The sequence below is a fragment of the Pinus tabuliformis genome, chromosome 6 (genome assembly GCF_031772625.1).
Source record: "Pinus tabuliformis cultivar Carrire ecotype Pingquan chromosome 6, CPIR1, whole genome shotgun sequence".
NCBI lineage: Eukaryota > Viridiplantae > Streptophyta > Pinopsida > Pinales > Pinaceae > Pinus > Pinus tabuliformis.
The window spans coordinates 2042602424-2042626367 of record NC_142292.1 but is presented as its reverse complement, the minus strand read 5'-3'; the positions used below and the strand labels follow the sequence as shown (position 1 = coordinate 2042626367).

Here is a 23944-nt window from a genome sequence, read left to right as displayed (position 1 = left end):
TTTGCCTTTACCTTTGTCCTTCCCTTTCCATCCTTTCTAAGATTCATTCTTATGCTTTGATTTTTCATAGTAATGATTCAATTTCCCAATGACTTCCTCAAGTGACCAAGACTCATCATACTCAATCCGATCTCTAAATGCTAATGGAAAACCACTGAAAAATCTTTGAACTTTAGCCTTCTCATCTGTAAGATATGGTACATACCTCAATAGCTCCAGAAACTTGGTCGTGTATTCTTCATCTATCATTGACCCCATCTTTAGATCTTAGAATTATTTGGCCTTACTGTTGTAGTACCTCTATGAAAAGTACTTCTTCCTAAAAACCCTCTTGAACTCCCACCACCTCAAGTCTCTGGCATGCTTAATATCTTCCCACCAAATGTCTGCTTTACCTTTCAAGTTGAAGATAGAGATTATGGCCTTCATATTATCTGTGTACTCATGCAACTCAATGAATTTGTTCATCCAAAGTATCCAAGCCTCTGCATCTGCTGGCTTCTTCAAATCTCCATCAAAATTAGGTGGCTTCGCTTTCTTAAAATTATCTGGAAAGTGTCCCCTATAATTCCTCCTGTAGGGATGATAACGATGACGATCATGATGTCTGTTAGAACCAAAACTAGAATAGTACCTGTACTCATCACCCCTCCTATCTGGAGTGTCCAGCAACCTACCATCTCTCATTGTATTAGATCTATGTAACCAGTGTCTAGCAGGGTACCTACTACGATATGCTCCATTAGTGCTTTGCTCCTATCCATGGCTGATCCGAAGTGGCCCTTGTCGCTGCAATTCTGAAAAACTATGAAGAAGTATAGAGTTAACCTCAACTTTCTTCTCTTGTGCCTGTATGATCCTATCATAACCGCCTTACAACTCCTTATTTATTCATTTAAGCTTCTCAGTGTAACTGCCAAATTGGAAGAGTTCCGAACACCATACTTCTCTTTGGATTCATAGAGAGAGTGTTTGTAGTCAACCATCTTGCTAGCCATTTGATATTTCTTTCCTGCAATGCATAATATGTCAGATAAGCAAAATCACAATAAATCAACATACCTTATTATAATTTGGGGAAGTTACCTCATCTACAAGATCAACAAATTGGCATGATACATGTATAACATAAACATAACAACATATAGACATGCACAAATAAATGCATCAACACATAAACATCATTCTAGGTAGGGTCCAGTCATTAATGAAAGGCCATATCAACCATGCATGCTATGACCTCATGCATAACAACAACCATTACTCCATTATACCCATTTCCACATGCAACTATCAACATGCAGAAGAAATGCCTAATCAACTACATATATGCATAAACGCATGTAGTCGAGCATAAGCGATCAACTATTGTAACCAAACCTAAAAGAACGATACCTATAATCAGACATACAAGAATGAAAGCTAACATACAAGGATGTAATCAAGCAACATATAACAACATGTAAGGGACATATAAAAATATGTAACCAGTCATATACTCATGACGATGCATTCCACAAAATCAATCATCAAGTTCCTCATGAAAACCTTACTACAACCATTATCAACATTATGCAATGTAATAAGCACATAGAATGCAAGTGTGAGAGGCACACATACAACTGACATGTATGCATGACCAACACATAGCCCATCCAGTTCGAGGGGCAAACCATGCTTTGATACCACTCTGTAACATCCTCCTCCCACATTTACCATCGTACCAGCCAACCGGGGTAAAAATGCAAAGATAGGCTACTATGGTTGTATTCGACCTCCGATGTGACCTTAAGGAAGTGGAATCAACAAAAATATTCCACATCAACTACAAGACCCCTAAGAACCATGCCAACACTTCAGGCAGCTTTCCCCTAGGTCCCATTGAAGTTTTGATCAACTTAGCCCTCAATTGCTCTCATGCAATAGGCATGACAACGTCCAAGGACCTCTAGTTGCTCTCACAGGCTTGCCTGCCAGCATCTAGAGACTCATTTTGATAGTTTTGTGCCAGCGTCCCAAGGATTTGAGCCACTTTTTTAGGCCCATAGCCAAGGTCACTACTGAGAGTGGAATGATAACTTAAGACTAGTAAAAGAACAGGGAAAAAATAATGCAAAAATAATAAGTTAAACAAGACCTTAATCAGACCCCTACTAGCCATCACATGCATTTCATCAACATATCCTAAACATGTAATCTATAGGTGTAACAAACAAAATTAAACTTAGGTATCTTGTACTTATATGAGAATCGCTAAGAACCATTGTTCCCTCATGTCATTTGTTTCATTATCATCTATTATGTCATAAATACATTATCCATTCATTTACAAGTAAAAAAATGCTGAGAGCCATACATAATTGCTGTCATAAAACATACATATAACCAACACAGTAACAATAGAAATACCATAAATATATCAGTCATAAAATCCATATATACATCAATACATTTATACATGAAAACCAAGGGAATGAATTTCTCATTAATGAATGTAATAAACCAACCGGAGATGGGACTACCATGTTCCACTCGACCATAAAATGGCTAAGCTAAATCTATCTTTAGCCATTCACCCCCGTGCCATATTCCAAGCATGAATGTGGGACCCGTAGAACATGTTGGCATTTTGGCACAGGTGTAGCGCTACGGTACAGGTGTTGTCCTTGATGGCAACTCTCTTTGAAGACAGATCTCAGTCCAGACTACAAGAATGAAGAGAAATTTCATATACGCAGGTTCATCAAGACCAAGTTGCGTATACATGCTGGTACGATATATACTAAGTCGCGGATATGCAGTCTCGCTATATACAAAGTCGCGTATACACGCAGTTTCATGAACAGAAAAGAGCGTACATGTCGAGAAGCTTTCTTTTTGGTCTGTGGTAGTTAGTCTTCGGTACTTGAGCCTATGTTTTTGGACCAAGGTATCTCGACAGTCGTGTTGATCCCGAGTTTTGAACTTGATGGTATTGTATTACTATGGTTTTGAACCGTGGTATTGAGAAGGGCCTAAGGCTATATAAGGAGAAGAAGATCATTAGGCAATTGTATCGAAAAAGTCTTGAATATCTAATGAAGAAAGAGATCTAGTATGCAGGTTTTGGGTTGATGATACATTGCTTGATCTGAGCTAAGGAGAGATCACACCGGTTGATGGAAGACTAGATCTAAGGATAGATCGGGATCAAATTGTTTGAAATGAACTATCTTTATATGGTTGATTATGCGTATTTTTAGATCTGCATACTGACGCAATGTTATGTTCTGGGTATGACTGATGTCTGGTACAACTGCGAAGTTTTAAGAAAATACTTTTAGATCTGTATGCATGTTGGCTTTGGTAAAAGCGCGCGTACACGCGGGTTTGTTTCATTGAAGTAGCGTATATATTTTGAAGCTTAATTTTTGGGGTTGCAGTTGGGTCTGACTGTTATTGCAGAGTTCTGTAGTCTGCTCTGTGTTCTGGTGACTGGGTGTTGACAGGGTTTCAGTGGTTCAGTGATTCAAAGATTGATGATGCTAGTATTGGTTGTTTTGTGCTTCAATGATTTGTTATGAAAAGTGAATGAATCGTGGTCTTTAGATTGTAATTTTGTGCTTCAGGAGTATCCAGTATGAAAATTGATGAAAAGTGGTACCTGAAGGAAAGAAGATTGTAGGCCAGCACCTACGTACTAGTATCTTAGCTAGTAAAAGAGCAAAGGGGGTTGGAGCTCCCTTCCAGGAGAGTCTGGAAAACGAGAGAAGGTTGTAGCCTTCTGCAGGTTGTAGCCTGCGTACTGGTATAGGGCTGCACCAGTACAAAAGATTGTAAACTGAAGTTTCTGATTAAAGAAAGATAGAGACGACTTGCAGCAGGTGGTTTTCACCCACATTGGGTTTCCACCTTACATCTTGGTGTTCATGTGTGTGGCTTTTGTGTGATGATCTGTTCTGTTATATTGCACCTGTTTACTGTTAATATGGTTAATAATGTTCTGATGCATTTACTAAAGATAAGCTAACTGAATCATAATATTTCTGAATATACGCTAGTTTCTTTAGACACAGCGGCGTGTACACGCGGGTTCACTTAACTGAAGTAGCGTATATGTTTCTGAGTATGAAATTGAAAAAGTTTTATTGATCTGATAATACTGATTCACCCCCCCCTCTCAGTATTATTTCCAACAATTGGTATCAGAGCAGGTCCTTCAGAGAAGCTTGATCGCTTGAAGGTAGATCGTTCATCATGAGCAACTACGAGAAAGAAGCATCAATCAGGCCACCGGTTTTTGATGGGACAAAATTCAATTATTGGAAGGTAAGAGTTACTGCCTATCTTCAATCTCTTGGTACAGAAGTTTGGGACATAGTAGAGATAGGCTACACTTTTCCTTCAGCTACTCCTACAGATTCGGCCAAGAAAAAGAAATATGAAACAAATGCGAAAGCAGTCAGTACTCTATTGGGATGTATATCCCAATCGGAATTCATGAAGGTAATGCACTATAAATTCGCAAAAGAAATATGGGACAAAATTGTCACGAGCTATGAAGGAGACGAACAGGTAAAGAGTGCTAAACTTCAAACTCTCAGGATTAAGTATGAGACTCTCAGAATGTATAATGATGAAAGTGCGGCTAACTATTTCCTTAGGGTGGATGAGATTGTTAATTGCATGAAAAACTTGGGTGAAGAAATAAAAGAGGCTATTGTGGTTGAAAAGGTTCTAAGATCATTGTCCCCCAAATTTGAATCTAAAGTGTCTGCAATAGAAGAAAAAGAAAATCTACGAACTCTCACTATGTCTCAGCTTCACGGAATTCTAACTGCTTATGAAATGAGAAAGGGAGGTCCATCAGACATAAGAGAAGCTGCTTTCAAGGCTTCAGGCAAAGAAGATTATTATGAAGCAAGTCACGTGCCAGAAGATGAAGAAGAAGAATCAAATTTTTTCAGAAATCTTCAAAGGGGTTCTGGAAGGTTCAGAGGTAATTTACCTTTTAAATGCTTTGCTTGTGGAAGAGTAGGTCATTATGCTGCCAAATGTCCTCACAAAGATAAGAATGACAAGGGAAAGGAACCTGTTAAATGGAACAAGAAACAGAATGAAAAGAAGAAAAGCTATTACACTCATGAAGATAGTGATGGTCTTTCAAATAGTGATGAAGATGAACAAGGTAATAGATATAAACTTTTAATGGCTTTTGAAGATGATGACTACATGGATGCTATAGATGTAGAAGGCTTTTGTGAAGAAATGAATAATCTCAAAGTTTGCTTAGAAGAGAAAAGTGCTATTATTGATTCTCTACAATGTCAACTGGCTGAAAAGGAAAAACATCTTGAAAAATTGGAATGTGAGATTGTTTGTCTTAGAAAGGAGATTGAGAAAACAAAAGCGATTAATCTTAAATTTGTTAAAGGATCTGAAACCTTGGATGAGATTATCAATGTGCAACGTTCTCCTCTGATCAAGACAGGTCTGGGATATAATGGAGAAACATCTCAAGCTTCTACCTCTAAAAGTTATCTTGATGCAGCAAGGAGGAGCGAGCAAAGGCCAAATAAAAGTCATCAGGTGAATCAAGGACAATTTACCTCAAGAACAAATAAAGACTATCAAGAAATTTGGGGACAAGCTGCCTTAAGGACAAACAGAAGCTACAATCAGCCACAGGTAAAATCTTTCCCAAGAATGGATGCCAATAGAAGCTACAATCAGTTGGATGATAGATCTGATTATCGCAGAAGTTTCTTTAATGGCCAATGTTTTTCTTGCCATAACTTCGGTCACAAAGTAGCTCAATGTGTTGCCTACAAGACAATCATGACTAGAGAAGCTCAAAAGCAAAGAAGTATGATTGGAACCATGAAAAGGACTTATAACAACTTTTCGGTTCTTGAAAATGAAGTTGAATGCTCTATTTGTAATAACTTTGGTCATGAAGACTCTGAATGCAGGAGCAGGTTCAGGAAAACAACTCAGAAGGAACAAACCTCAAATGTCAGAACATGGAAAATAAAGGAACCGCAACCAGAAAGATGTGGGATAGCCTTTTATGCAGAAGGTCAAGAAAGTCTATGGTACATTGACAGCGGATGTTCGAAGCATATGACAGGGGACAAAGAAAAACTTGAATCATATACCGCATTAGAAAAGGGAAAGAAAGTTTCTTTTGGAAACGATATCTCTGCAGCCACAAAAGGAAAAGGCGTTGCTCCGTTGAAAGAGAAGGTCAAAGCTGGAAATGTTTTGTATGTTGATGGATTGAAGCATAATCTTCTGAGTGTCAGTCAGATGTGCGATCAAGGAACAGAGGTAATATTTAGATCAAATGGATGTTGTGTTCGTGATCTTGATACAGGTGAAACAGTGATCAAAGGAAGAAGGACCCCAAATAATCTATACATATTTGAAAAAAGACAACAAAAATGCTATTTGAGCAAGGATGATGAACACTGGCTATGGCATCGGAGGCAGGGGCATCTAAGCTTTTCACAAATAAGGAAAGCATGCAGATATCAGGCAGTTCGTGATCTTCCAGATATCAAAATTCCAGACAACACCATATGCAAATCATGTCAGTTTGGAAAGAAAACCAGAACTAATTTTCCTGAGAAGGAAGGATCAGCTAGCATGCCTCTTGAGCTAGTACATACAGATACATGTGGTCCATTCAGAAAAAGAACACCTCGAGGAGAAGAATATTTGATATTATTCATTGACGATTTCTCCAGGTTTGTCTGGTTAGGACTTATGAAGCACAAAGATGAAGCATTTGAAAAATTCAAATCCTTCAAAGCCTTGGTTGAAAATGAATCAGGACACAAAATTAAGTGCCTCAGATCTGACAGAGGTGGGGAGTTTACCTCGAATGAATTTTTCGATTTCTGTGAAGAACATGGGATAAGAAGAGAATTCTCTATAGCTATAACTCCTCACCAAAATGGAGTTGTGGAAAGAATGAACAAAACTGTCCAACAAATGGCTCGTGCTATGCTTGATGAATCAGGTACTCCCGCAACTTTCTGGGGTGAAGCTGCACATGCTGCGATTATTATTCTCAACAAAACAAATGTCCGAGTAAACAGCACTCAAACCCCTCATGAGCTCTGGTGTGGTGAGACTCCTTCGGTGAAGCACTTCAAAATCTTTGGGAGCAAATGTTATATTAAGAATACTGATGAGCAACTTGGCAAAATTGAACCTAGAGCAGATGAAGGCATTCTTCTTGGTTATTCTCCACATAGCAAAGCATACAAGTGCTACAATAAAAGACTTGGTAGAATTGTTGACAGCATTGATGTTTTGGTTGATGAGAAGGGATACATTCCTAGGCAAGTTCATCATGAAGACATCGAAGAAGATGAATGCTACCCTCAAAGACAGAATGATGAAGAAGAAGAACCTCAAGAAGAAACAGAGGAGCAGACAAGAATAGAAGAGAAGACTCCATCGAGATATGTTCAGAAGAATCATCCAGAATCTCAGATTGTGGGGCAGAAAGAAGCAGGAGTACAAACAAGAAGAACAATTGCAGAAGCTTCAAGCTACTTGGCATTACTCTCTTCCACTGAACCACAAAATGTGAAAGAGGAATGCAAAGATGAATTTTGGATCAAAGCAATGGATGAAGAACTTGAGCAGATCGAAAAGAACAACACTTGGGAATTGGTTCCTAGACCAAAAGATAAGAATGTCATAGGGACAAAATGGGTCTTCAAAAATAAATTGAATGAAAATGGAGAAGTAATTAGAAACAAGGCCAGACTTGTTTGTAAAGGGTATGCGCAGCAAGAAGGAATAGATTTTGAAGAGACCTTTGCTCCTGTTGCAAGACTTGAGGCCATTCGAATGTTCCTTGCTCTCTCAAGCTTTCAAAACTTCAAAGTATTTCAAATGGACGTGAAATCAACCTTTCTGAATGGAGACTTAGAAGAAGAAGTATATATTGAGCAGCCAGATGGTTTCATTCTTGGGAATGATCCAAACCTTGTATGCAGATTGAAAAAGGCTCTCTGTGGTCTCAAACAAGCTCCAAGGGCTTGGTACTATCGGTTGGACAAATATCTTCACCAACAAGGTTTTTCAAAAGGATCAGCAGATAGCAATCTCTATATAAAAGTTGAAAATAACAAATTGCTAATACTTGTTGTGTATGTAGATGATATTATCTTTGGCAGCAATGAAGAGGCTATGAGTCAAAACTTTGCCTTGGTTATGCAGAAAGAATTCGAAATGTCATTACTTGGAGAATTGACATACTTTCTTGGATTGCAAATCCAACAAAATGGAGGTATTTTCTTGTCTCAAACCAAGTACCTCAAGCAGATCTTGAAGAAGTATGGCATGGAAGATTCAAAGCCAGTTTGTACCCCCATGGTTACAGGATGCAGCCTCAGTGCAAATGATGAATCAGCAGCAGTTCATCAACCAACTTATAGATCCATGATTGGGAGTTTGCTTTATTTGACAGGTACCCGACTAGATATTATGCATGCAGTAGGAATTGTTGGAAGATTTCAAGCCAACCCAAAGGAAACTCATCTTCAGGTAGTCAAAATAATCTTCAAGTATCTTCAAGGGACTCAAAACTATGGCTTATGGTATCCTAGAGATACAGATCTCACTCTTCATGCTTACACAATGCAGATTGGGCGGGAAGTGTGGATGATAGGAAAAGCACAAGTGGTGGTGCTTTCTTCATGGGTTCCAGATTAGTATCTTGGTTCAGCAAGAAACAGAGTTCGATTGCTTTATCCACAGCTGAAGCAGAATATGTGGCTACGGCATATTGTTGCACACAACTTCTTTGGATGATGCAGACCTTGCAGGATTTTCAAATCACTTGCACTCCACCAGTCTCTATCTTATGTGATAATACAAGTGCAATCAGCATTTCAAAGAATCCAGTCATGCATTCAAAGACCAAGCACATACCAATCAAGTATCACTTCCTCCGGGAACAAGTGCTTGAACAAAAGGTCAAGTTGGAGTATGTTTCTTCTAAAGAACAAGTTGCTGATATTCTCACAAAACCACTGCCCAGGGAGACTTTTGAATATCTCAGACAAAAGCTGGGAGTAGTTGATGCTTCATCCTGCTGTTGAAGCCTGTCTGTTCTAAAGAAAAGTTGGTATACGCGAGTTGTGTAAGGGATATCCACGTACATACGCAGATTTATGCAGGTGAAGTCGCGTATATGGAGTTCTGAACAACAAGGGCAGATTCTGGTTGGAGAAGGTCTAAGATGGGTATGCCAGAGTCCTTCAGGCACAGTTTCAGGGGGAGCAGCAGGCACAGTTTCAGGGGGGAGCAGCTTAAAGTCTAATAAAGCATTGTTGGCATTTAGATGCTTTTGGTTCTAGTTCACAACTATTGTTGGTTTCAGGAGAAGGAGCATAGAAGGAAATCTTGGTTGCTGATCTAAAAGATGATTATCAGATGCTGCTGGTGACTTTCATAAGTCTTGGTCTAGATTTTTCGTCTCTATGTCATGTATCTCTTTTGTGATATCTCTTCTATGGTGTCAAGGTCATGTAACGGCCTATGTTGGTTTCCCCACTATGCCTGGGATGAATGATGTAATGTAATTGGTTGTTATATGTAAATTTCTGATGTATCCCCTCTTGGTTGGGAGTATGGATGTATATATTGAGTCTTTTGGTGATAGGAAGGTCCTTTATGATGTATAAGTCTTGGTTCCTTTTTGAAGAACATCTTTTACAGATCTTGCCTACAGTCAGGGGGAGCATGTTCAGCACAGCAGAGCAGAGATATCAGCATGTACTCAGGGGGAGCACAGCCCTTTGCCCTTGATGACAAAGGGGGAGAATGATTCTAAGGATCTTTGGGTTGCCATCAAGTCCAAAGGGGGAGATTGTTGGCATTTTGGCACAGGTGTAGCACTACGGTACAGGTGTTGTCCTTGATGGCAACTCTCTTTGAAGACAGATCTCAGTCCAGACTACAAGAATGAAGAGAAATTTCATATACGCAGGTTCATCAAGCCCAAGTTGCGTATACACGCTGGTACGATATATACTAAGTCGCGGATACGCAGTCTCTCTATATACGAAGTCGTGTATACACGTAGTTTCATGAACAGAAAAGAGCGTACATGTCGAGAAGCTTTCTTTTTGGTCCATGGTAGTTAGTCCTCGGTACTTGAGCCTATGTTTTTGGACCAAGGTATCTCGACAGTCGTGTTGATCCCGAGTTTTGAAGTTGATGGTATTGTATTACTATGGTTTTGGACCGTGGTATTGAGAAGGGCCTAAGACTATATAAGGAGAAGAAGATCATTAGGCAATTGTATCGAAAAAGTCTTGAATATCTAATGAAGAAAGAGATCTAGTATGCAGGTTCTGGGTTGATGATACATTGCTTGATCTAAGCTAAGGAGAGATCACACCGGTTGATGGAAGACTAGATCTAAGGATAGATCGGGATCAAATTGTTTGAAATGAACTATCTTTATATGGTTGATTATGTGTATTTTTAGATCTGCATACTGACGCAATGTTATGTTCTGGGTATGACTGATGTCTGGTACAGCTGCGAAGTTTTAAGAAAATACTTTTAGATCTGTACGCATGTTGGCTTCGGTAAAAGCGCGTGTATACGCGGGTTTGTTTCATTGAAGTAGCGTATATCTTTTGAAGCTTAATTTTTGGGGTTGCAGTTGGGTTTGACTGTTATTGCAGAGTTCTGTAGTCTGCTCTGTGTTCTGGTGACTGGGTGTTGACAAGGTTTCAGTGGTTTAGTGATTCAAAGATTGATGATGCTAGTATTGGTTGTTTTGTGCTTCAATGATTTGTTATGAAAAGTGAATGAATCGTGGTCTTCAGATTGTAATGTTGTGCTTCAGGAGTATCCAGTCTGAAAATTGATGAAAAGTGTTACCTGAAGGAAAGAAGATTGTAGGCCAGCACCTACGTACTAGTATCTTAGCTAGTACAAGAGCAAAGGGGGTTGGAGCTCCCTTCCAGGAGAGTCTGGAAAACGAGAGAAGGTTGTAGCCTTCTGCAGGTTGTAGCCTACGTACTGGTATAAGGCTACACCAGTACAAAAGATTGTAAACTGAAGTTTCTCATTAAAGAAAGATAGAGACGACTTGCAGCAGGTGGTTTTCACCCACATTGGGTTTCCACCTTATATCTTGGTGTTCATGTGTGTGGCTTTTGTGTGATGATCTGTTCTATTATACTGCACCTGTTTATTGTTAATATGGTTAATAATGTTCTGATGCATTTACTGAAGATAAGCTAACTGAATCATAAGATTTCTGAATATACGCTAGTTTCTTTAGACACAGCGGCGTGTACACGCAGGTTCACTTAACTGAAGTAGCGTATATGTTTCTGAGTATGAAATTGAAAAATTTTTATTGATCTGATAATACTGATTCACCCCCCCTCTCAGTATTATTTCCAAAAGAACAAACCAGAAGAACCAAACAAACATGGATTCCACTGGAGTTCTCTACCTACACTATGAGGAATTTGAGTGCCTCCTAGTCTCTTAGGCTTTACCGTAATCCACAGTCCGATCTAGGGATCACTAGGACCTACACCAAGACACACTCTCCAGGGTTTACCATACATCCCATCTCGGGACTACTAGGCCCAACAAAGAGAAATCCACCTCTTGGATTTACCGTATATCCCGCCATTCACTAACAAGGATTCCTAGGCCTATCGACGCACACAATCTTGGCTTTACCACAACCCACATTCTGGCTCAGGGTTTACTAGGCCAGTGGCTTTGTCGTGATCCACAATTTGGTTCAGAGACCACTAGGCCATCTGGTTTTCATTTCAGAGATCCACCCCACTCAACTTCAAATCCATCCAACCATCCCACATCAACTGAAGTATGATAACCCATCTCATCAAGGCCATCTACAAATGGTAAGGCTAGGCTGAAGAACATTGTCACACCTGGAAAAACCCATGCCATGATACAAAACAACGACATGCAACACCATGCATGCCAAATCTAGCAAGGAAAATACACATGCAAATCGATACCTGCAATAAATCATGTTATAGCTGCTTGATCCTGCCTTTCCCTGCTTGATCTTTTCTTCCTCTTTCCTTCTTTTCCTTTCTTGCTCCAATGCCAAAGAGATCCAAGAAAACTCTAAGTGTCCAAGAGTGAGAGAGAGAGAGAGAGAGAGAATACTAGGAGAGCTCCAAAACCAAACTAACAAAAGGTTATCAACTGCTTCTCAGAAGCCTTTTTATGAATGAGACCTCTATTATCTTCATTTTCCATTATTTTCCTTCATTTTCCTCCTCACATGAAACTTGTGACCTTTCACCTCCTTTTTCTCCTAATTTCCATTATTTTCATAAACAAATGTGCCAAAAATTCCATTTTGCCTTTTCAAAGCCTTAGTCATTGCATTTGCCAATTTCCTTAGCCATAAACAACCAAATGAACACCCCCAAGGATGTCTTTGCCAACATTCAGCTTGGAATAAGTGTCCCATTAATCATGGTTATTATTTTTAACTTTTATTACATGTAATTTTCACAAGGGCTATTACAAAGAGGATCCCTACTGTGAGTTGATGGTATGCCAAGTCCTTGATAACAACACCAGTACAATAAGTCTTAAATATGCATAACAAAATCCATGCATCAAAATGTAGTTGTCAACCCATTTGGCCATTTATAACTCAGTTGGGAAAATCAGAAAAAAACATACAAAATCTCAAGCTTGTATAGTTTCCAATATTATCAGGAATAGTGTCCACCAAGTTGTTGCTTCGCACATCACTGCGTGACAGATATAAAAATGTTTAAAGGTCAAAAACATTTGAACTGCCACGAATATTAACCTTGTATGTAAAATCCCTTAATGTATTGCAACTGCTATGCTAAGATGCAACAATTTAAAGATCAATGCTCTAAAAAATCTACATCTCCTCCAGAAGATACAAGTGTAGTGACTTACAAGTACCACAATCTTGTCAAGTGACACATGTCAGGGGAGAGTGTTCCAACTAAGAAGTTGTTGTGCAACCCCCTGGAAATTATAAAAATATGATAATTTTAGATAGAAGCTCCAAATTTTGGTTTGCAAAAACAGGCAAGAACAATATTGATTAACTTGAAAGTTTCCTTCAAAATTTAATAGGAAAATAATGACACCTTTGCATAACAAGAAAACATAGCCATAAAATCATAAAGGATCCATACCCTTACAAATATTGCAAACATTCATTCCAATAGATAAGCTTGGGAATCTCCCCACTTAATTGATACTATGCCAAGTCCCTAGAAAAATGCAAAAGCATATAATTTAATGATTGGCTCTCTAGATTCCGTATTTTCCACATCTTATAAAAAATTTCAATAACAATTGAAAATAGAGCAAAACCCAAACTGGCACTCCCAACCTACATAATATTCAAGTTTGGAACCTGAGACAACGTCGAAGCAATATGTCCCATTAACTTGTTATTATTCACAATCCTGTAAATTTGGTCTATGTGTTAAGGAAACTGCCATTCTTTTCTAATACAGGTCAAAATACAGAAATAATTACAAACTGAACAAAACCCTCTATAGGAGCTAACAACCACAGGATGCTACAATACTTACAGTTGTTCAAGTTGTTTCAACTTCAATATCAAAAAAGGAATGTCTTCATATAAATCATTATAAAAGACATCTCTATAGCAAAATTTAAGATGAAATCAACTCAAGGCATTCTATGAAACCATTAGATTAATAACTATTTGATTTCACTAGAGAGATGTTCAGAGGAACACAATAGATTGGTCAGTCATATTATATCTCATCAAAATACATTCTTGTTTTTAGCATAATACTTGATTTTGACCCATTTATCTATAAAAATAATAATATAGTAACCTTCAACCAAAGCCTGAGTGTTGGGATATGATCAAATCTACTTAAACCAACTTGCAGTTGACTATTATTTTTGTTTGGACATGTAAACATTTGAAATGGGGCCTTCCTAGAAGAAATAATCCAAACCCAGCATACCTTCGCAAGGTGAGAAAGAAAAACTCCCAAGATTTTCAAAGCAGAGCAATAGCCAATCTTGTAGGGAATTTGGCCATAGAGACCATTTCTTTTGAGGTCACTGCATACACAACATAATAAATCAACTAAGAACACCATAAGATTATAAATACTTTCTCCATATAAATGGAATTGTAATAATCAACTTAAATGACAACCCAAATAGTTTAAAAACAAATATACATTAGACCTATGGATTCACATACATCGATTCTAGACTTTTCGTATTGCCAATGACTGGGATATTTCACCTTCGAGATTTCTCCTCAAAATATATTTTTTTCTTTATACTTTCCATATTGTTCGATGTTAAAGTAATGAGTTAAACAAGGAGAAAGCCACCTTTAAAATCAAGAGAAGTACCATAAAACTATAAGGTTTATGCTGTAGAAATTTCAAATCAGAGTCATATTTGTTTCCAAAACATCAAACAAGAGATATATATATATATATATATATATATATATATATATATATATATATATATATATATATATATATATATAGATATAGATATATATATATATATATATAGATATATATCTATATATATATATATATATATCTATATATATATATATATATATATCTATATATATATATATATATATATATATATATATATATATATATATATATATATATCTATATATATATATCTATATATATATATATATATATATATATATATATATATATATATAACATCAAGTAACTCAACCATAGATGTATTTTCCTCAGTAAGAGAGACACAAAATATCTCACATGCTATGCCAATTGTTAGTAGTTACCACACCCTAAAACCTACATATGAGGCTAAAGTTCCATATCTTTAGGAATGGTGCACTTAGTATTTACCATACATTAGTTATCATAAAATCACCTCTAGATGGTAGCTTATTCATCCCTTCATCAATCCTTGAGAATTGTCATGTTGCACCCTAAAACCTACATATGAGGCTAAAGTTCTATATCTCTAGGAATGGTGCACTCAACCTGAGGTACCCTTCCACCTAGGTTCTTTTACTACTTTCTATTTCCAAAATAAAAGTTGCAGTAGTAATTTTCAGACCAAGGCGAGTTATTCTTAGTTAAGAAACAAAATAAAATGGCATAAATGGTTGATCTAATTCGCTTCAAACATACTATAGGTAGTGTTACACAAAAATATCGTCACCATGACTATTTATAGTCAGTATGGGTCTATCATCACTTATACTGTCCTCCTAAGCAAGTATCAGACATCAGCTCTTCATGTCAAGCTTTGAAAATGAGAGAAAGACATTAAAAATTAGCAAAGCTCTGGTTCCGCACTTTCTCTCATTGTTGCCTGCGGTCCCGCACCCCTTGTTCACATTACCTATGGACCTGCCCGCTCTGTCTCTAAAGGAGTGGGTGCGGACCCCTGTGAAAGTAAAAAAGGTGCAAGTTTATTCTAAAAACGTCACTTTGGGTTAATTCTAGATGATTCTAGAAGGAATTTTGACATGGATTGTTCACTCTTAGGTGGTTCATGCATCCCAAAAGAGAAGGAACTAATCCCTTGATGAGAGGAGCTATCCCTTTGAAGGAGGGCTTTATCCCTTTGAAGGAGTACCTAGTAACTTCCCTCCATTACACTGTAAATTAAGGCATTGGGTTGGTTGCTAGGGAGGTTAGAAGCTGAACATTTTTTAGGGTAAATGCTGGTGGAATTGAGACTTCCTAGTTAAGCTTGAGAGGAGAGATCACATACCTTTTGGCTTCATTGGGAAGAGAGTGAAACTTGTCAAAGTAGAGGAGACTTCTTGTTGGACGCTGGGAGGAGCTTGTATAGCATCAAGGCACAGGTTGTAAAGTTCTTCTTTGATTTGAATTAATACAATCAAATTCATTTTTCTCAACAAATTGTCTTATGTCATTTGTTTCATGAATTCCTTGATCATCATGATAAGTATGCTTTATGATATTGACTTTTCAGGTGCTATTTAATTTGTTTTCTTGTTTGTGTTTGCAGATTTGCTACAAAGGAGCTCATTTGGATCAAAGGAGCTAGGCTTCCACAAACTTACATTGGACCCAAGGTAGGCCTAAAACACTTGTTTGCCTTTATTTATAAATTGCATATTTAGAGAAAGATAGTTTTTGATTGGCTTGCTTGTCACTAGATATCATTAGATTCTAGGGAGGTTGATCTTGTCCGCAAGATCGAATCATTCCATGTGACAGGTAGAGTGACCAAATTTTATTTCTAGTATAGTTAGTTGGTAAAGTATTTTTCTTCCAGTCTTTGCATCAAGCCCTCATCATTGCCATCATGGGAAATCAAAGTGTAGGAATGCCTCTAAGAGGAAATACAAATTCATTTCCCAATATAAACTCATAAATTAAGAAAGGATGTCATCCATGAATTCATATTTTGCAATGACAGCCCACTACCCAGCAGGCTCAAGTGAGTCAACCTCAACCACAACTAGGTCAACAGTCTAGCCAGATGGCTCAGCCTCAGCTTTCTCAAGGGCATGCATCTGGGCCTACTCAACCAGACACACAAATGATGGTTTCTTCTCAAGCCCTGCCCGGTTTTCAGTCTTAGTCTAGACTCCAGACCCAATCCGGTTTTCAAATTCCGGTTGGATCTCAACCTGTTTATCAAACCCAGCCAAGTTACCAGGCCCAGTTTGGAGCCTAGCCGCCTTATGGTACCCAACAATCCCAAGGGCAAACCTAATTTTCCCCATATCAAAATTATCAACAAATGCAGGTAAGTCCTTATCAAAATTATCAACAACCCTATGTTGCTCCTGCAGGTCAAGTTGGTAATCAATGGAATGCTGGGGGGCAAGTCCAGGGTCAACCATCCAGTTCCAACTATAACCCCTATGGGAAAAATTCCTACAGGAAAAACCCTTATGGGCTAGGTCTGTCTGGATAGAACCAATGGGGGCAACAGTCCGCTGGATGGAACTCTAATACTACCTTTTACCCGCGGCAGAAAATGTCCTTTAATCCTCAGTTACCCTTTTTAGCAACGTTGGAATTACCGAATGTGTCCAAACTGAAAAATGATCCCATCCTTCATAATCCGTATTGGCCACCGGTTCCAACTAAAATTCCAGGTGACTGTCCCAAGTTTGATGGTAAAGCTGGGGAGGATCCCCAGGCTCATGTTATGACGTATCATCTATGGTGTTCGTCAAACTCATGGCTTGATGATTCAATCCAGCTTCGCCTCTTTCAACGGACTCTCACTGGATCTGCTGCTAAGTGGTATATCGAATTAGCTCACGGATCTTTTCAGGACTTCAACTCATTAGCCATGGCATTCTTAACTCATTTTCAGTTGCCGATTCGCTATGAAACGGGCACGCATCTCCTGACATCCTTAAAATAGACTACGGCCACGCACATCTCCGATCACATTCATGAATGGAGACGGCGTCACCATTTGATTAAGTTTTGGATTCTCGATCAGCTTTTGACTGACTAGTTTACAACCTCATTTGTCGGTCCAATAGCTAGGGACATTGCAATGGGAGCATGTGTAACTGAAGAGCAAGCTATCGCGCAAGCTCAATATCTTGACTTGGTTTATTCCCAACCCAGTACTTTATATGATTATTTTCCTAATGCTCCGAGACCCGGAACTTCCAAAGCTCCACCGACACCCTCCATCGATGGTGTCATTGGTTCTGTAAATCCACCTTCTAAGAAATCTTCTGCAAACTCTAGGAAGTAAAAGCAGAATGCGTCAAATGAAAATACTTCTCAGGGTGTATCTAATGCTAGTAGTACTTCCAAGGTAAATGTCATCCAATCCAGCATGGCAGACAAGTCCTCGAAAGGGAAAAAGAAGGGAAAAGGGAAGAATAAAGCTGAACAACCGAAGCAGGATTCCCCTAAACCTCCACCCGAGGAGGGTACCAAACACAAGCCCAAGTATCCTTGCCTTATCTGTTACGAGGATCACTACACCAAAGACTACCCAAGGTGGTCCGAAGTTAGTTTTTTGCTGAAAGGTGCTCCTGGAACCCCTGTCGTGCTCAAAGAGCCTTTCCCTTCATAACAAACTCAAATGGTGGCTGAACCATCTCAACCCTCTTCTCCCATTGGTTCTCAGGTATGTATGGCTGGGACGATTCCCATCCACATTAGTACTCGGGCAAAAGAATATCCCTTGCCTGCTGGGAAGAAGCTTGAGGTCCCCTCTAGTGCTCCTCCGTCCAGTTCCGGTCCTCTCCATATTGAACGACCTAGCACTGAGACGGTCATTCGACCTCCTAAGGGTGTGCTCTGGAAATCTTCGTACAACCCCAATGCTCGTGCTGCCCAGCACTATAGCATCGTGGAGGACTTAGCTCAGGCTCTGTTAGCTATGTCTGCGTTGGAAGTTCTCCAGAGTTACCCCTCCCAGAGGAAGTATTTGCTATCGGCCATTGGTGGCATTGACCCGGGCGACTCAGATTTGATTACTTTTGACCTTGAAAGCCATATACCAAGGCTGCCTCACCAAATTGCCTTCCTTATCTAGGTCATCATCAATTCCAAAACGATTCATCGTACCGTCATTGATGAAGGTGCTTCAACTTGCATAATGTCTATCGTTTGTTTGAATGCTATTGGTTCTCTGACTCTGAGCCAGTCTCCTACGACCCTGGAAGCCTTTGATGGGAGAGAGTCGCATCCTTATGGTATCCTCCAACGCTTGCCCATTACATTGGAAGGGAAGATGGTCGAAGTGGAGTTTGAAGTTGTCAATGCTAATTTAACTTATAACCTCCTTTTGGGACGAAGCTGGACCTATGCCATGTGAGCCGTGGCCTCATCTCTATTCCGTGTCATTTGTTTTCCTCATCAGGGGAAGATTGTCACCGTAGACTAGCTCTCCTTCTTCGCCTCTTCCTCCGATGGAAATGTGCCATTCGTGGAGCATACCTTGGTTCCACTTGAGAGTGTGGGAGATGGACTCTTTAAAGATCCTACCCTCATGGGTGTTTTTTCACTCCCACCTCCCAACATCACCTCTATCAATATGATTTATGTTCGCTCTGATCCGTGGGTTCTTCCCCCTCTTGATCAGGTTGACTCGTGGGGCGATGAGATGTCGTTGAGTCCTGCCGAGCTCAACTATGTCGAAATTGTTTCTGCATCGGCTCCATCCTCTGAACTTGATCCTTTGAGCAGAGCTCTCGACTCGTATGTATAGTCCCCTTGGCTGGGAAATAGCACTTTGTCGGACCTGCTACAGGAACTTTTTCCTTCTGATGAAGCGATCATTGAGACTATGTCTTTCGAGGAACCTCCTTGGCTCGATCATCACCATCGTTTCTCGTTTCTCCCTACCCATCGGGAAATGCTTGCTTCGTGTTTTCCCTTTCAACCTCTTCAGACACTTGTTCAGATCTATCAAGTGTCTTCTAAAGGGAAGATGGGAAACATCATGCAAACTCAGCCTGTCGACATCTCTGTTAAACCAGGGATTGTCGAGCATATCCATGTTGGAGTCACTTGTACTCTAGAGGAGATTCAACTCTATACAGCTCTTTTTCGTGAATTTCGCGACGTGTTTGCCTGGTCTTATGAAGAGATGCCCGGCATTGATCCTAGTATTATGGTGCATGAGATACCTACCTATCCAGGTGCTAAGCCTGTCCGACAGTGTCTACGCCCCATGCACCCCCCAAAAGCCTACAACTATTAAAGTGAAAATGGAAAAGCTTCTCAAGGCTGGTTTTATTTACCCCATCCCACTCACAGACTGGGTCTCTATTATTGTTCCTGTCAATAAAAAATAAGGCACTATCAGGGTATGTGTTGACTACCGTGATATTAACCGAGCCTGTCCTAAAGATAATTTCCCCACACCCTTCATTGACCAGCTCATTGATGAGTGTGCCAGGAGTGAAATATACTCATTCATGGACGGATTTTCTGGTTATAACCAGATTAATGTTGCCCCTGCTGATCAACACAAGACCGCTTTTATCTGTCTGTGGGGCACTTTCACTTATAAGAAACTCCTTTTCGGTTTAAAGAATGCCGGTGCCACCTTCCAACGCGCAATGTCATTCCTTTCATGATATTCGGTACATTGTGCAACCTTATCTGGATGACCTTCTAGCTCATTCAGTAAGGCGTCAAGACCATCCCACCCACCTTCGCAAAATTTTTCTCCGTTGTAGACACTATCGTATTCGGCTCAATCCTCATAAGTGTGTCATCTGTGTCGAGTTTGGTAGCCTTCTCGGGTTCATCGTCTCCCGAGAGGGTATCCATTTGGATCCTCTTAAATTCAAAGACATTTTGAATCTTCCTCCCCCTGCCTCTTTGCAGCAATTGCAGAGCTTGCAGGGAAAAGCGAAATTTTTGCGATGATTCATTCCGAATTATGCCGAAGTGGCTAAGGGCTATATGCGGTTACTGAAGCATGATACTCCTTTTCATTGGGATGCTGCTGCCCAAGAGTCATTTGAGTGCCTCAAGACTCTCCTTGTGTCTGCTCCTTTGTTACGTCCCCCTGATTATCATCGAGACTACACTCTTTACTTAGCCGCTGCTGACACCACTATCGGCATGGTTCTTGTTCAACATAATGATGATGGTGTAGAGCATGTTGTTTATTATATCAGCCACAATTTACTTGATATGGAAACTCGCTATGCCCATGTCAAGAAGTTGGCATTGGTCGCTATTTTTGCCGTCCAACGTTTCCGCCATTACATTCTATTGTGTACAACAATGGTGATTTCTAATTGCAACCTGATGACGTACATTTTGTCAAGTCAGTTGCTAGGGGGAAAATACTCAAACTGAATTGTTATCCTCCAAATGTTTGACTTGGAGTTCACCACTGCCAAGTCTAAGAAGTCCCTCGTCTTTGCTGAATTGCTTTGTTCTCTGCCATCCGATACTGCACCCTCTCGGTTAGAGGATCATATTCTGGATGAAACTTTGTTCTTGATTAGCAACCTCGATCCTTGGTACGGGGACATTATCGTCTATCTCCAAACATCCTCTTTTCGACCTGCTTTGTCCAAAGACGCTCGACGGCGGATCCGACATCAGTCTCAACCTTATCGCATCATTGGGGACACCGTGTATCGACTCGGCGCTGACTCTGTTCTCCGCCGCTGTTTAACACTCGAGGAAGCTGAACGAGTTCTAAATGACTGCCATTCTGGCGCTTGTGGTGGTCACATGTCCGGATATGCTACTACTCAAAAGATTCTCCGTGCTGGTTATTTTTTTCCCTCCATCTTTAAGGATTGCATTCTTGTCGTCCGTTCTTGTCATGAGTGCCAAATCTACCAACGTAAAATGCGCGCGCCTCCTACTCCATTGCACCCTGTTGTTACCGTCAGCCCTTTTGTCAAATGGGGCATTGATTATACAACCTGTAACCCTCGCTCGGCCGGGGGGCATGGGTATATCATCGTTGCTGTCGATTACTTTACAAAATGGGCCGAGGCGATGCCTACACTATCTGAAGGCAGTCACACAGCGGCACAATTTTTGTTCAACCATGTTATCTAACGATTTGGAGTCCCTCAAGCCATCGTCACTGATCACGACAAGCATTTCCGTAATCATATGATGGCTAAATTAACAACCCATTTGGGCCTATGGCATGATATCTCGACACCATACCATCCTCAGGCCAATGGTCAAGTGGAAGCTATCAACAAGGTTTTAGTTACAATGCTTCAACGTACCGTTGGCATGCATAATTCCAACTAGCACTTGATGTTGTTCTCCACCTTATGGGCCTACTGAACTTCAATGAAGGATGCCACCGGGTTTACCCTGTTCCAATTGGTTTACAGTCTGGAGGCTACCCTTCCGATTGAGTGCGAGATCCCTTCGTTGAAATTAGCTGTCGAATTACTCCCCAACACTACTCTGGTAGAAGAATGCCTTCTCTACCTAGAGCGACTAGATGAGACCCGTCAACTAGCTTCTCTAGCTATTGAAGCACAGAAGAAGAGAGTGAAAACTCACTTCAGTCATATTGTTCATCCTCATTCTTTTGTTGAAGGAGATTTAGTCCTGCTTTATGATCAAGCTAATGATAAGCTGGGAGTAGGCAAATTCGAGCCTGTGGCACGAGCCTTATATTTAAAGCGAGTTTTGCAAAAAGGGGCCTATGAGCTAATTGATTACGAAGGGAAACCTCTGGATAAGCCCCGAAATACCTTTATTTGAAAAAATATTATGCATGAACCCCATGCACTCTGATTTGTAAATATGTGTGTTTTCAGCAGGTGTGTTGTGTGTGTGTGTTTGCATGATTTTTTCTTGATGTGTAGGCATGATTGCCGCTTATTGTGTCTTTTTTCTTCGCGTGCAGATGTTTGATGCGCCTTGCACTGGTTTCACTGATGGTGCCTGTCATAGTACACACAACTTGTCTTCTGCGGCATGGGTGATCTACGATCCTCACGGTGAGTTAGTAAATCTTCAAGGTGTTTGTCTAGGTTGTACCACAAACAATGTCGCTAAATATAGTGCTGTTATCGAATTATTGACTGAGGCCATCAACCTCGGCATTCATGAATTTCTTGTGAATCTAGACTCTCAGCTTGTTGTCCACTAGCTCAATGGGCATTATTCCGTCAGAGATCATCGGATCCTAAGGTTGTATTTACGTGTCAAATTGTTAGAAAGGAATTTTGATTTCATCACATATCAACACATTTCAAGACAATTAAACACGTTAATTGATGCATTAGCCAATTATGTGTTAGACAGACATATGCATAACATGTAATTAAAGCAGCATATAGAAGCATGAAAAACACAATAAACCATAGGAATATGTATATGTATATCTATATATATATATATATATATATATATATATATATATATATATATATATATATATATATATATATATATATATATATCGTGTGGCGCACCGAGGCGCTCAAAAAATAATGTATATGTCCAAAATAGAGTCTGTGTTCTCCATACATTCGAGACACATGTCTCTCAAAATCATCAGCAAGAAATAAACCTAGGTGTCTAATTGTGGTGGGTTATGCTCCCTATAGCACACCGCCACTCGTGCCACCCACCTCAATAGGCGGTGCATCCTGGGTTTCACCCCTACTGTGTGGATCTGCAATGCTACGGGGACCTCCTCGACCCCCATGTAGTCAGGGAACCCGCCATCATACCCTCAAGGTTTTGGGCCACTATCTCCATCTCGTCATCCTTCGGGGGAGCCAAGGCCAGTGCTCCAATGCCCTGTGCATCCCTCCATGCCTCTGGAGCCAACCCGACGGGTCTCACTGGTCCCACATCTGCAAATCCATAGTATTCATTATTAGGACATAGACACGAAAAAATTTAAAAACATCATAAAAAATAATGTGATCAAGTGTCTTACCACCATCATCCCACTGCTCGCCTAGGGGCAGCTGCATGTCAGGATCTTCATGGAATTCCATGCCTGCATATGGCCAATCCTCGACGAAGATCACCTGGCACTCCAGCCACTCTCGAAACAGTGTCCCCCACGAGACTGGTCGTCCACCACCTCCTCGTGGCATGACATGTGCCCACCATGTAGCTTTGGTCTCACGTGGTCTGGGCAAATCCAAATCCATGTCCTATAACTGCAATGTCGACACCCACTCCAACATGAGCAGTACTAAGATGGAACCATAACCAAATTGCTCCGTTTCTCCTCATCGGAAGTTGGTAAGTTGCCTCTTTATACTCACCGTCACTGTGTCTACCCAGTTAAACATGGTTGGATTGAGACATTCGAGAGCCAGCTGGAGATGGGTCTTCGAAGCCTCATGTTGGGCTTGGGAGCCCGCTGCCCATGTCACCATGAATAACATAGCACGAAGAACCACATCGTCCACTGTTGGGATTACCACCTTCCCACTCTTTGTTTTCCGTGC

At 40.1% G+C, this 23944-nt stretch overlaps 1 pseudogene; it reads right to left on the bottom strand.

Annotated features, from left to right (window-relative positions):
• LOC149267446 (uncharacterized) overlaps positions 1 to 23641 on the bottom strand; it is a 54804-nt pseudogene extending 31163 nt beyond the window's left edge.
• Positions 23642 to 23944: the final 303 nt, after the last annotated feature.